Below are 11,340 nucleotides of genomic sequence, written 5' to 3'. Positions count from 1 at the left end.
GTCATTGTGTTAAAAGTTTTGTTGACTTAGACAACAACAGTTGAGTAGCATCCTTTCCTTGGTAGGATATTCCCCTTTTACGGTTAGGATTTAATCTCAAAAATATCTCGCCTCAAACCCTAGCTATCTTTACCCCAAAGTAGCACGATTTATAAAGGGGATACCAACATTACTAAGTGGTGATACCATTTCATCGATCCAACGATCAGGATCGGTGAGATTTTTTTATTATATATGAAGCGGTATCAACACTTAGTAACGGTGGTATCCCCTTTATAAATCATGCAAAGGAGAGAGAGAAAAACATTATCCTTCTCACTCACTTCTTTTTCTTTCTCACCTTCTCCGCATCTCTTTCTCCTTCGCCCTCATCTCTTTCTCCTTCAAATGGCGAACCAGAAAAACCCCCTAAATTTGCCAGAAATAAAACATAAACCTGCGAGAATCCGATCACCTAATGTTATATCTGCAAACCCAATTTTACCGAAATCAAATCCATCTTTGAATAACCTGATTTCCCAAACCCTAGAGATTAGATTTTTAGACCGTAAGAAGAATCAAGTGTTTACCCTAGAAATTTGAGATCAATCTGTGAATGAATACTGATTTTTCAGCTGGATTTGTGTTTTAGAAGGGAATGGAGTTCAGTTGGATTTGTACCTTTAAAGTTGCAGAAGGGAATGAAGTCGACAATAATAGATAAGCTTCACGGTGTTGAAATTGCTTCAAGGTAAAACAACAAAAGACCTTAGTTTTGATTAGTGTTTTTTCTTGTTGCAATGAATTTTTACTAATAAATGGTTGTGTTTTGAATGATACAGTTTTCTATTGCTGTTGAGATGCCTGAAGTTGCAGCTATTAAGAACATGCAAGCTGAAAACATTGGTATGAATAGGATGTTGACATTGGTGAGGATATTCCTACTGGTAATTACCCTCCAATGGAGATTGAGAAAGATACGGGTTCTGCTAATGACAAAACTGGTGGTGGTTCTGGTAGTTCCAGCAGTTGTGATTCATCTTTTGATAGAGGTATGGGTTCTATAAATTTGTTTCACCTGTATCACTCTTGTTCTGCAATTGTTTATCGTTGAAGTTGTGATGTATTTGGTGTTAATTGCACATTCAGATTCTGGTAGTTCTTCAAGGAGTGGTTCCGATGGTTATGAAGCACAATCTCATTTCTTTGAATCCGAAGCTGATAAATCAAATGAGGGATTCACTTAATTTGTTCACTGAGAAGTAATGGTGTTTTTAGGTATAATGCTCTCATCCTTCAAATTCTTTCAGTACTCAATTTAATCATGGGTTTGGTGAATTTTAGTTTTATGATATGGGTTTGGCTAATTTCATCATCCTGTTTTGATTTTCTTTACATCTGGTTGTAGGGATTTTATATGGTTCATATTTGTTTGGGTTTAATTTTGGTATGTCTTAGTAGCAAGTTATTAAGATCTGCGATTTGTGGGATTTTTCAGATAGTGGGAAGATAAACCTAAAACAGAGTTGCAGGAAGAAGCACATGTAAAATTACAGCAGAGACCGCGAAGGTATATTTCAACAGTTACAAGTTTTCCATACCAATCATTTGTGCCCTAAGTTGATTTGAGTGAATGTTTTATCTTATGCTCTAATCCGAACTGTTGTTAGCGTCCAACTATTTAGCTGTGTGCTTCTTTATAACATTGGAAACTCCTTGTGTCTTACATTCTTGTGAATGGATTCTTTCCTACTATGATTAAAAGTGCCTTCAGAGTTACCTGCTGATCATGAATCTGTTCTATTCTTTATAGTTGGTTCATGGGAAAAGCTTGTGTTGCTATTACCAAGATTTATGAATTTCAGAATGCGGACATGCTCTATTCTTTTTGGCTTAGGTTTTGTATTCATCGCTTTCATTTCTGGCATATCTTTTTGTAACCCCTGTTGGGTTTTTAAATACATACTGCACTTGGGTTTCAAATTTACGTGTCATTATCTTTCGAAATTTCTACATGTATGTTTGTAAGTCACTGTTAAGTTGCAATAGTAAAAATAGACGCCAAATAACTTTGTTTTAATTTAATGTGCACTTCCCACGTTTTCTGCATTATCTATTATTGTTGAATTGTCCAAACTAACTTAGAACTGGGTACTTGGATTGCTAAGCTTGCAACAGCTACATGTTATCCTTTGAGTATTGTTTAGAGTACTGTACTCAATTTTGTTTGTGAACTGGGTGTTATCTATAAGCATTAAATACGAATTTATTGTTTAAATATTTGTTTATGTTCTAACTGTTGCTTTACAAGAATTGCATATTGATCTCTTTTACACATTATTGACCTTGCAGTTGACATCGCTAGATAGTGCCTACACAGACATTATTGTTTCATTGCAGAAAGAGGTGAACTTTGGTTTGAAGAGCCAACACCAATCCAAAGGCAGGTTATAGTTCTCCTATCTGTATGCAACTCAATAACCCTCCAAGTGTGATATTAGAGAGGCTAAGAGATGCATCCAGAGAGGATAGAAGTTGATTTCTTTACATCTATGTGAATCTGGCATTTTCTCATTGTTGTGCTTATGTACTATGGTGGATCCGGGAGATTTTTAGAGATTATGTTGTGCTTGAGTAGGTTGTTGTTGTGCTTATGTACTATGGTTTTGTGCAAGGTCTGACTTTGGGATTTATATGGGTCTGCTGCTTACATTCAGCGATTCATCCGGCTAAGCTGCATACAAATGATGAACGTTATTCTTAGTTCCTGAATTGTGTAAGCACACTTAGAGGTTAGTATCTCTCCTAGTTAGGTATCATATGCAGTATATTATTTGGTATCATGATTCTTCTTTTTGATGGTGGATTCAGTTGTATTGTTTTGTTTGATAAAAAGTTGGATGTTTCATATATTTTAGGTATGGGATGCAGTAGCAGCAGACGCAAAGTTGCTAGAGAAAAGGAACTCACACCTTGTTCTCTTTGGAATATGTTTATATATTTACAGGTTTGTTAAAAAGAAATATTTAAGATTTCATTTTATGTATATCGTTTCTTATTTGCATCTTGAGGTCTTTTTGCTCCGTATTCAATGTATTTTGGATATGTTGTCTGCTTTCCCAACATTTGTTTCGTTATTGATAATACATTTCAATATGTAGTTTCTCTAGCAACTGTTTAAAAGTTTATATTTATGTACCAGCACCGCAACTTCCCCTGAAAGTGCTACTGACATTATGACGATACATCATATGAACTTTAAATATATCTTTAAAACATGCATAATATTTTTAGTCATCTCTTACTTATTATCTAGTATATTAGTACTTATCAAATTTTGTCAGGTTAGTAAGGTTTGCATAACATATATGGAATCATCAAATGAGTTGTCACCCTAAAGTGTTCTATTGCATCCCAGGTTATCATTTGGCTGAAATGATATTGGTTCTTCACTAATTTCTTTTTGAATTTTTGTTGCAGGTACCATTTCGAAATGTGCGACTCAGTGCATGAAGGTGCACTTGTCTTTAAGAAACTTCAAACTTATTATCTAGGAGTATTTGCTAGGATTTGTAGCACTTATATTTAGGAAACCTTGAACTTTTAATTAGAACTTGTATTGGTGTGAATTCTGGAATTGAATCCTTTTATGTATGATTCTGAACTAAATTTATGAATACAATTATTGGAATGGAATGGAATGGTAATTCTGTATTGATGAATCAGGTAATTTTGATTTGAATGTTTATTTGAATTTCAGTCCAATTTGAGTTTCAATTTAGTGTAATTTGAGTTTGAGTCAGAATTATTTCAGCCCATCAGAATCTGACTGCATTCAGTCAGCCAGACAGGTTTTTTTTTTTTTATTAATATAAAATTAAATCTACAACGTAATCAGTATATTGTACCTAGTGACAGGTTGAAAGTATTGTAATTCGAATTTATTCATCGTCAACCTGAAAGTGTCGTTCCAGAATAAGACACTGAATCTGCGGCAGTTTTTGCGGCAACCAGAAAGTGTCTTATAACTCGCTTATACAACACTATTTAAATGTCTTAAAACGGCTTTTTTCCCACTAGTTATGTCATTAAATGTCTTAAAACGGCTTTTTTCTCACTAGTTATGTCATTATTTGATGGAAGAAAGGATAAAACTTTTGTTTGCAAGGATTATGTCCATTGTATGTCATTGTGCAAATAGTGATGGAAAATAGAATGAATCCTTGTGTATTCTGCAGTATTGGTCGATCTCCGATCCATATTTTTGTGCATATACTATGTTGATCCGTAAGTTCTCTTATGTCGAGCATGGCCAATTGAATTGATCACCTTCTTGTGGTTAATTTAGTTGTGTACTCCAATTGAACTAACCATTGGTTCTCTTGTGGTTATTTCAATTGAATTTTTTGGATACAAATTCATGTTTTCATGTGATTTGGTTATGTCCAAAGAAATCCTTCTTTTCTTGTAAAAGCAAGGTCTCCTTTGTTGTTCTTTCGGGAATGACATTTTATGGGGGAGAGTTATTTTTTAACTTGTGCTTAATTGCCAAATCTTTGTCGGGAGTGCGGCTGTGGAATATTATAGGGGTTATCTTGTATCTTTATAAACTCCTTTATGAATGCATTTAGCTTTGGCTTTATGACTGCATCTAAATAAGTTGGTATGTTATTCTCTTTTGGTCATGAAGTATCTCTATGAAAATTTCATGAGGATCCCACTAGTTTTCGTACCTTTGCCAATTTATATTGACAAAAAAGGGGAGAATTAATGTGTAGTTTCATACTACAAATACATATGATTTACGGATTATTATGTTAGGGGGAGTGGTTTTCATGTTGAGATGAAGTATTGACTAAGGGGGAGTGATACATATCATCATAGTATTGTTGTCAAAGTTGTGACGCAATTGAACTTTGATGTTGTGTAATAATACTATGACACTGTATAACAATGATTGAGAGCATCTATTTTCTCATTGTTATCGCTACGGATCTTCAACAACTATGATGCTGAGTTGAACACGTTTAGGATCATGGAGTACTTGGAAGTGACGAAGTTTTCGAGTCGTGTTGAAGATTCCAAGGATCAAGCATTTGGATGAGAAGCTACAAATTTCTATTTATTTTGTAATCCATATGTATTGATAGTTTTGTCACTAAAATTGACAAACAGGGAGATTGTTAGAGCCCTGCTCGGTCGAATTTGCATGCGCTGTTATCTCAAGCATGTTTATCAATGTTAGTGATCAAAACTATAAGTCTAGATTTCTAGCCTATTTATAGATGTCTCAGACTAGGACATAGATTGTGTAGTTGAGCTTAGTTTTCACGGCGTTTATCATTTGAAGACGAAGAACTATTAAGGGGAGCTTGTGGGACTTCATTGACAAAAGGTATGTGGAGACTTGAACTCATCTATCACTTGGAAGGTCTATTTCTACTCTATCTCCTATTTTGATACATAAGTCGTATTACGATATAATTTTATATATACACATTTGAGATTTCGAGCTGAGTTTAACTCGCTTACATATTTCTCGAAATATGTGTTGGCAAGCTTTCGCTTCGACCAAGTTCATCTTATATCATGTGAAAATTTCCGAGTAACATCTTACATGGTTTGTGTGATACTATCATTGGTGTTGTCTTGGAATATTTCGTAATGATTATTTCAATAACTTGAAAATCGCTTTGATGAAAAATAGTTTGTGAATAACAACTATATAACATCCTCTAAGAAAGTTTCAATGATTGAAATAAGAGTTTAGAACACTTACCCATTATTGGATATGTCATGTTGAGCACTCTTGCACATATGTAATCCATGTCCGGGAACCATAGTTTCACACCTGTTTGCATACCTGTTGGTTTGAGAAATCCGGGAACCTAAGTATGCGTACCCGTTTGCGTACTGGCGTACAAGTTCATATCCGAGAATTTCTGCAGGGAATTGAAGTTTGCATACCCGTTTGCATACTGGCGTAACACAATCTTAGTCCGGGTATTTCAAGTATGCGTACCCGTTTGCATACTTGAAGGTTAAAGTTCTAAAATCGGTTATGAACATGAACATAAATATTTATATAATAAGGAATGCAATCTTTGCAAACCGTGGCTATAATGTTCATGATTGATTCAATTGAATCAAACCGTTTTTGCTTCAATTGTGTTCTTGTATAATTCTATGAGAATATAGCAATTGAACAACTAGTTTCATTTGAGTCATTTGAACTAGTTATGGTTAAGATGAATAAGGTTGATATGAGAATAATCATATGGCTAACCTCGGTTAACTATTTGTGAACCAACATGGTGTACACGTTTAGGTACGGTCACATAAACCTAAATGAGGGTACATTTCATTTGTGTGTAACAAGCTAAGTTTGATCTAACGGTTGAAAGATATTAACTTGGATGAATCAGGTTTTTCATCTAATGGTGAATATTGAATGCTTTTTTACCAAGGTAACTTGGATTGCAAACCCTGATTTGAAAACTATATAAAGGAGAACTCTAGCAACTGGGAAACCTAATCCCCACACCTCCTGTGTGTTACTAGTTTAAGCTAGAGTCGATTCTCCTTTAACCTTAGGTTTCTATCGAGGCCCTGTAGGTTAACGACTTCAAAGACTTCATTGGGATTGTGAATCCAAACCCAACTATTTTCTTTGTAGTTGCGTGTTTAGATTTTTCCCGATTCTATCGTATTGAGTACAATTAAAATAATTGACTTGAGATTAATTTCTCCGATAGGAAAGATAAAAGTAATCACAAACATCTTCGTCTCATCGTTTGTGATTCCACAATATCTTGTTTCGTTAGTTGAGTAAGATTATTAATTGTGAGGTGATTGATAATACTAGGTTGTTCTTCGGGAATATAAGTACGGTTTATCAATTGGTTCATGTTCACCTTGATTTATCAAAAGACGAAACAAAAACTCTTGGGTATTTCTGTGGGAGACAAATTTATTCAATCTATAGACTTTTCTGTGTGAGACAGATTTGTTTATCAAGTCTTCGACTTTAGGTCATAACAACTCTTGGTTGTGGGTGAGATCAATTAAGGGAATAAAATGTGTAGTATCCTGCTGGGATAAGAGACGTAAAGAACACAACTGTACCTTGAACCAATGTGAGATTGATTAGGGTTCAACTACAGTCTAGTCCGAAGTTAATTGGTAGTAGGGTAGAGTCTGTAGCGACTTAATACAGTGTGGTGTTCAATCTGTACTAGGTCCCGGGGTTTTTCTGCATTTGCGGTTTCCTCGTTAACAAAATTCTGGTGTCTATGTTATTTCTTTTCCGCATTATATTTTGTTATATAATTGAAATATCACAGGTTGTGCGTTATGATCAATCAATTATAATATCCAACCCTTGGTTGTTGATTTACATTGATTGACACTTGAACATTGGTCTTTGGTACCATTCAAGTAACTCCTCTTATATTCAATCGGGTTCGCAGATTTCTGTTTGCTGATTGCGGATTGAATTAAGAGTTAGAGATATTAAGTTCTTTGATATACTTTACTCTAGATTGAGTCTGACTATCTAGTTGATTCTCTAGAAAGTATATTGGAGTAAGTCCTCTCAGATTGACAAACGAATTAATGGGTGTGGTTGTTAGACCCCCGCATTTTCAGCTTTCTTACCGTTCAGAAGCTTCGTAAGAACCCATGTGCCATTCTTGATTCACCTGAGATCCTTCTTTCTTAACATATATCTGTTTGCACCCATGTGCCGTCTTGACATTCCTAGACTTTCTAGTCTAGCCTAAACGAAGTTGACTCTAGTATTTAATCAAGCGACTCTAGATGAGTTTTGATACTAAAATATGACAACCAAACTTGACATACCAATGCTTGGTGGGTTCAAACGAGCTATGCTCTAACAATTATAATTAAAGTATTTGCACTTGTATATTAATTAGGCACTTGATATTGATCCTATAGTGATTCGGTCTTGTACCGTAACTGTTATCAAGTGAACATCTTGTTGTTGTATTATCTCGATCTTGTATCCATAGACGATCACACAAGGTGTATTGTGATTCGCCACTTGGCTTTGATTTCTCACATTGTTTGGCCAGTCCGGACTAACCATATTCCAAGTGGACATCGTGTTGAAATATTCCTTTAGTGATTGGTTCTTAAAGAGGTTATACACGGTGGGTCTTGAATAAGTTGTGATCAAACGAAAAGAATTGGTGTACTTGGGTACCCTCATCATTCAATGTATTTGTCTCAAGGTTGACACTATGAGAACTCTCCCCGCGCTCCACTTCATAAACATGAGCATCAGACTGTATAACCAGCCAGGTTAAACCCTCATCAATAAGAGCCTTTATCTTAGCTTTGTTCTTTGGTATGAGAATTGTTTTGAAAATTAAACCAATATTTCTTCTCTCTGACATCATCTTCATCACGTCCTTCCTTACCTGATTCAGAAGAGTATTTGCAGGGAGCTTCTTGTGTACCTTAATCCAATTATTGGAGGATTCAACAAGAGTCGAAGATGTCCTGCCATACCTACAACCCTAATAAAGGCATTTGACCAGCTCTCGCGAGGGATATCTTCAATATAATCTGCAATCCAACCACAAATGAGACCCATAATCATAGCGATGGTTGTTTGGTAACCTTCGGGACTAAGAGCATATGTAACAGCTTGAAATGCATCAAGAACGACACCATACCTTTCCTCAGAACCATTAATAGGTAAGTTCTTCTTAAGATTATAATAGCAGTAAATGTGGAAGGCTTCAGGAAAAATAATTGGAATCGCTCTCTTTATTCCTTCCCCACGATCAGATAAAAATGTGATTGGCCTTGATCATGACCAACAACATTACTTAAATTCCTCATGAGCCATTCCTCATTATCTTGACCAGGTACTAGGGTCATGGCTAAGGGAAAGAACCCTTCAAACAAGAAAACATGTTTCAGGACTTAAAAAATATAAAATCAGGCAACAGTAAAAAAGACTGCATGAAGTATATGCAACTAAAAAAATAATGCATAAGACATTATGCATCTAAAAAAATATGCATAAGACATTATGAAGCCAAAATAAATGTCGTATAAGACATTATGCACTTATATAAAAATGATGCATAATCACAAAGTGAAAACTATTGTAAGAAAACTTACGTTGTTCGGCATTGATGTTAGTTGCTACCATGAGGCATTCTCTAAATCTCCATGTAAGAAAGGTAACATCGACATTAACCATGGGACGAAGGGAATGGTAACCATGGATACATGCCTCAAAAGAAATAAAAAGACGCACAAACTTATTTGAGGGTGCTTCAACTTCTAAATCAATTGAACTCTCCTCATTTGGGTTGCGAATGACATCTACTTCAACCCGAAAATCAATCCAACTCCCCGGATTTGTGGTGCAAATGGCATCTACATACCATGCCAGATGCGAATACGACATGACATCATCACCAAATATATCCTCATACACTCTCTCTCTTCCATTGTAAGCTTGGTAATATTTCACATTGATCCCGTAGCTAGTATCAGATTTTTTTTAACAAATCAAAAGCTTTGAAACTCGGATCACTTCTGATTTCATCCTTGATCAAACTAGAAACAAATTTATTGTTGAGTTTGTGGAAGAGCCTTTGACATCCCAATCCACAGTGATGACTGTTAACATATGTATCAACCTTGAGCATTCTGTTTTCAACATCAAACCTTAAACTCCCAAGGGCAATTTTCTTTTGGGCACTTTGCATAGAACCTGCTAGTTTCATTTTTAGTATAAAGAAGAACATACCCAGACTTAAACTCGTATTTCTTCACTGCAATACGTACTTCTTCTACACCTTCAAAAATAAACTTTACCAACTTGACCAAGTAATTTATCCCAACCCCCAGACCTAAGAATCTTGTTAACTGGCACAAAACCATCTTCAAGGAAATTCACCATAGCTTCTTCAGGTTCAGGTTCAATTATACAACTACTTGAAGATCTACTCCGACTGCTGGAAGAATTGCTGCCAACTTCAACAAGCAAATCAAAGCTCTTCTGACCTTTACAATGACAATGAGATGCAAAACAACGAAGTATAACATCAGAATCAACCCGCACAAACTTGGTTCCGTCATTAAAGAAAAATCTGATATGATGAGGTAATAAACGAGTCCACTTCTGGAAAACGACTATCTTCAAAGACTCCGGAGTTGTGTTGATATCAAAAGGATGAGCTAAGAAATCATTGAAGTAATGAATTACAACAAGTGCACTAACAACAGGCATTTCACCCTGCAAAAATACAAAAACAAGTAATATCAAAAACATCCAGACAAATCAAAATCAAACATAAGTATCTTGCATATTGATTCACAAAAATTCTGACTCAAAGTTATGTACTAATCATATCCGTACTTGTATCCTGCATATATATACATCAATTACCTGTATCATATCGTTATGTAAAAATATGACTGACAGTCAAATCAACAACACAAATATGATTCAATCAAACATTCGACGGAAAATCAAATCAACAACAACATTAAAAGAACTACATTAATCAAAATAAAAAACATCTACATGAAAATATCTAAATTAACTTAACAGAGACAGATCCGAAATCGATTAGAAATCAAAACAAATCAAATCGATTATAACATGAAATCAAAAAAATCAAAAAATTAAGTAGAAAAGATCTACATTGATCGTAACAAATTCAAAAACTAAAAATCAAACAAAAATCAGAATCAAAACTAAAAATAAGCTTGAAAGATCTAAAATAAGCTTCAAATTCCTAAAATATAATATCCTAATCTTACAAAAACAAAAACCTAGAAGCGAATCAAGATTAAACAACAACAGAATCAAGATTAGAATGAAACGAACGAACTTGTAGCTTGAATTTCAGATTATCTTTGAGAAATCGATACACAAATTCATAAATTTTGAACCCTCTCTCAGCTCGTTCGCTTTGGTAATTCAATATCTCTCTTTTCTAACATAAACGAAAAAGAAAGAAAAAAAATGAATCTCAGAACTGAAGACACTAATAAATACAGAAGGCTAATTTAAGAAATAGAAAAAAAACTGAATTTTGAAAATTTTGGGTGTGAGAAATTTTGTCGCCGATTTTGGGTATGCGAGTGATTTTTTCCGTCAGTGGGTTTCACACTGAAAAAAATGCCGAAAAACGGGTGCCACAGTAATTTTCACTTTTTTTTTTTTATTTTCTTAAAAAAATATTTGTTTGTGTAACCAGGCCTCAAGTAAGTTGCATTACGGGCCATCACACGAGACAGCCCAGTAACCATACATCCCCTAATATATCCTTACGCGTGTCATTCTGCGCTTTGTTACAGTGAGCAGCTCAA

The 11,340-nt window shown here is 34.9% G+C and overlaps 1 long non-coding RNA gene across 1 annotated transcript; it reads left to right on the top strand.

Moving 5' to 3' along the window:
* The first annotated feature begins 324 nt into the window (after nt 1-324).
* LOC113281689 lies at nt 325-3,704 on the top strand. The gene is made up of 7 exons (XR_003326326.1): nt 325-730; nt 822-1,031; nt 1,129-1,257; nt 1,478-1,549; nt 2,332-2,771; nt 2,898-2,986; nt 3,460-3,704. It is a non-coding gene; the product is annotated as an uncharacterized LOC113281689 (long non-coding RNA).
* The last annotated feature ends 7,636 nt before the right edge of the window (nt 3,705-11,340 follow it).

Source organism: Papaver somniferum, chromosome 5 (genome assembly GCF_003573695.1).
Source record: "Papaver somniferum cultivar HN1 chromosome 5, ASM357369v1, whole genome shotgun sequence".
Lineage (NCBI taxonomy): Eukaryota > Viridiplantae > Streptophyta > Magnoliopsida > Ranunculales > Papaveraceae > Papaver > Papaver somniferum.
This window is presented reverse-complemented; position numbering and strand designations above follow the sequence as displayed.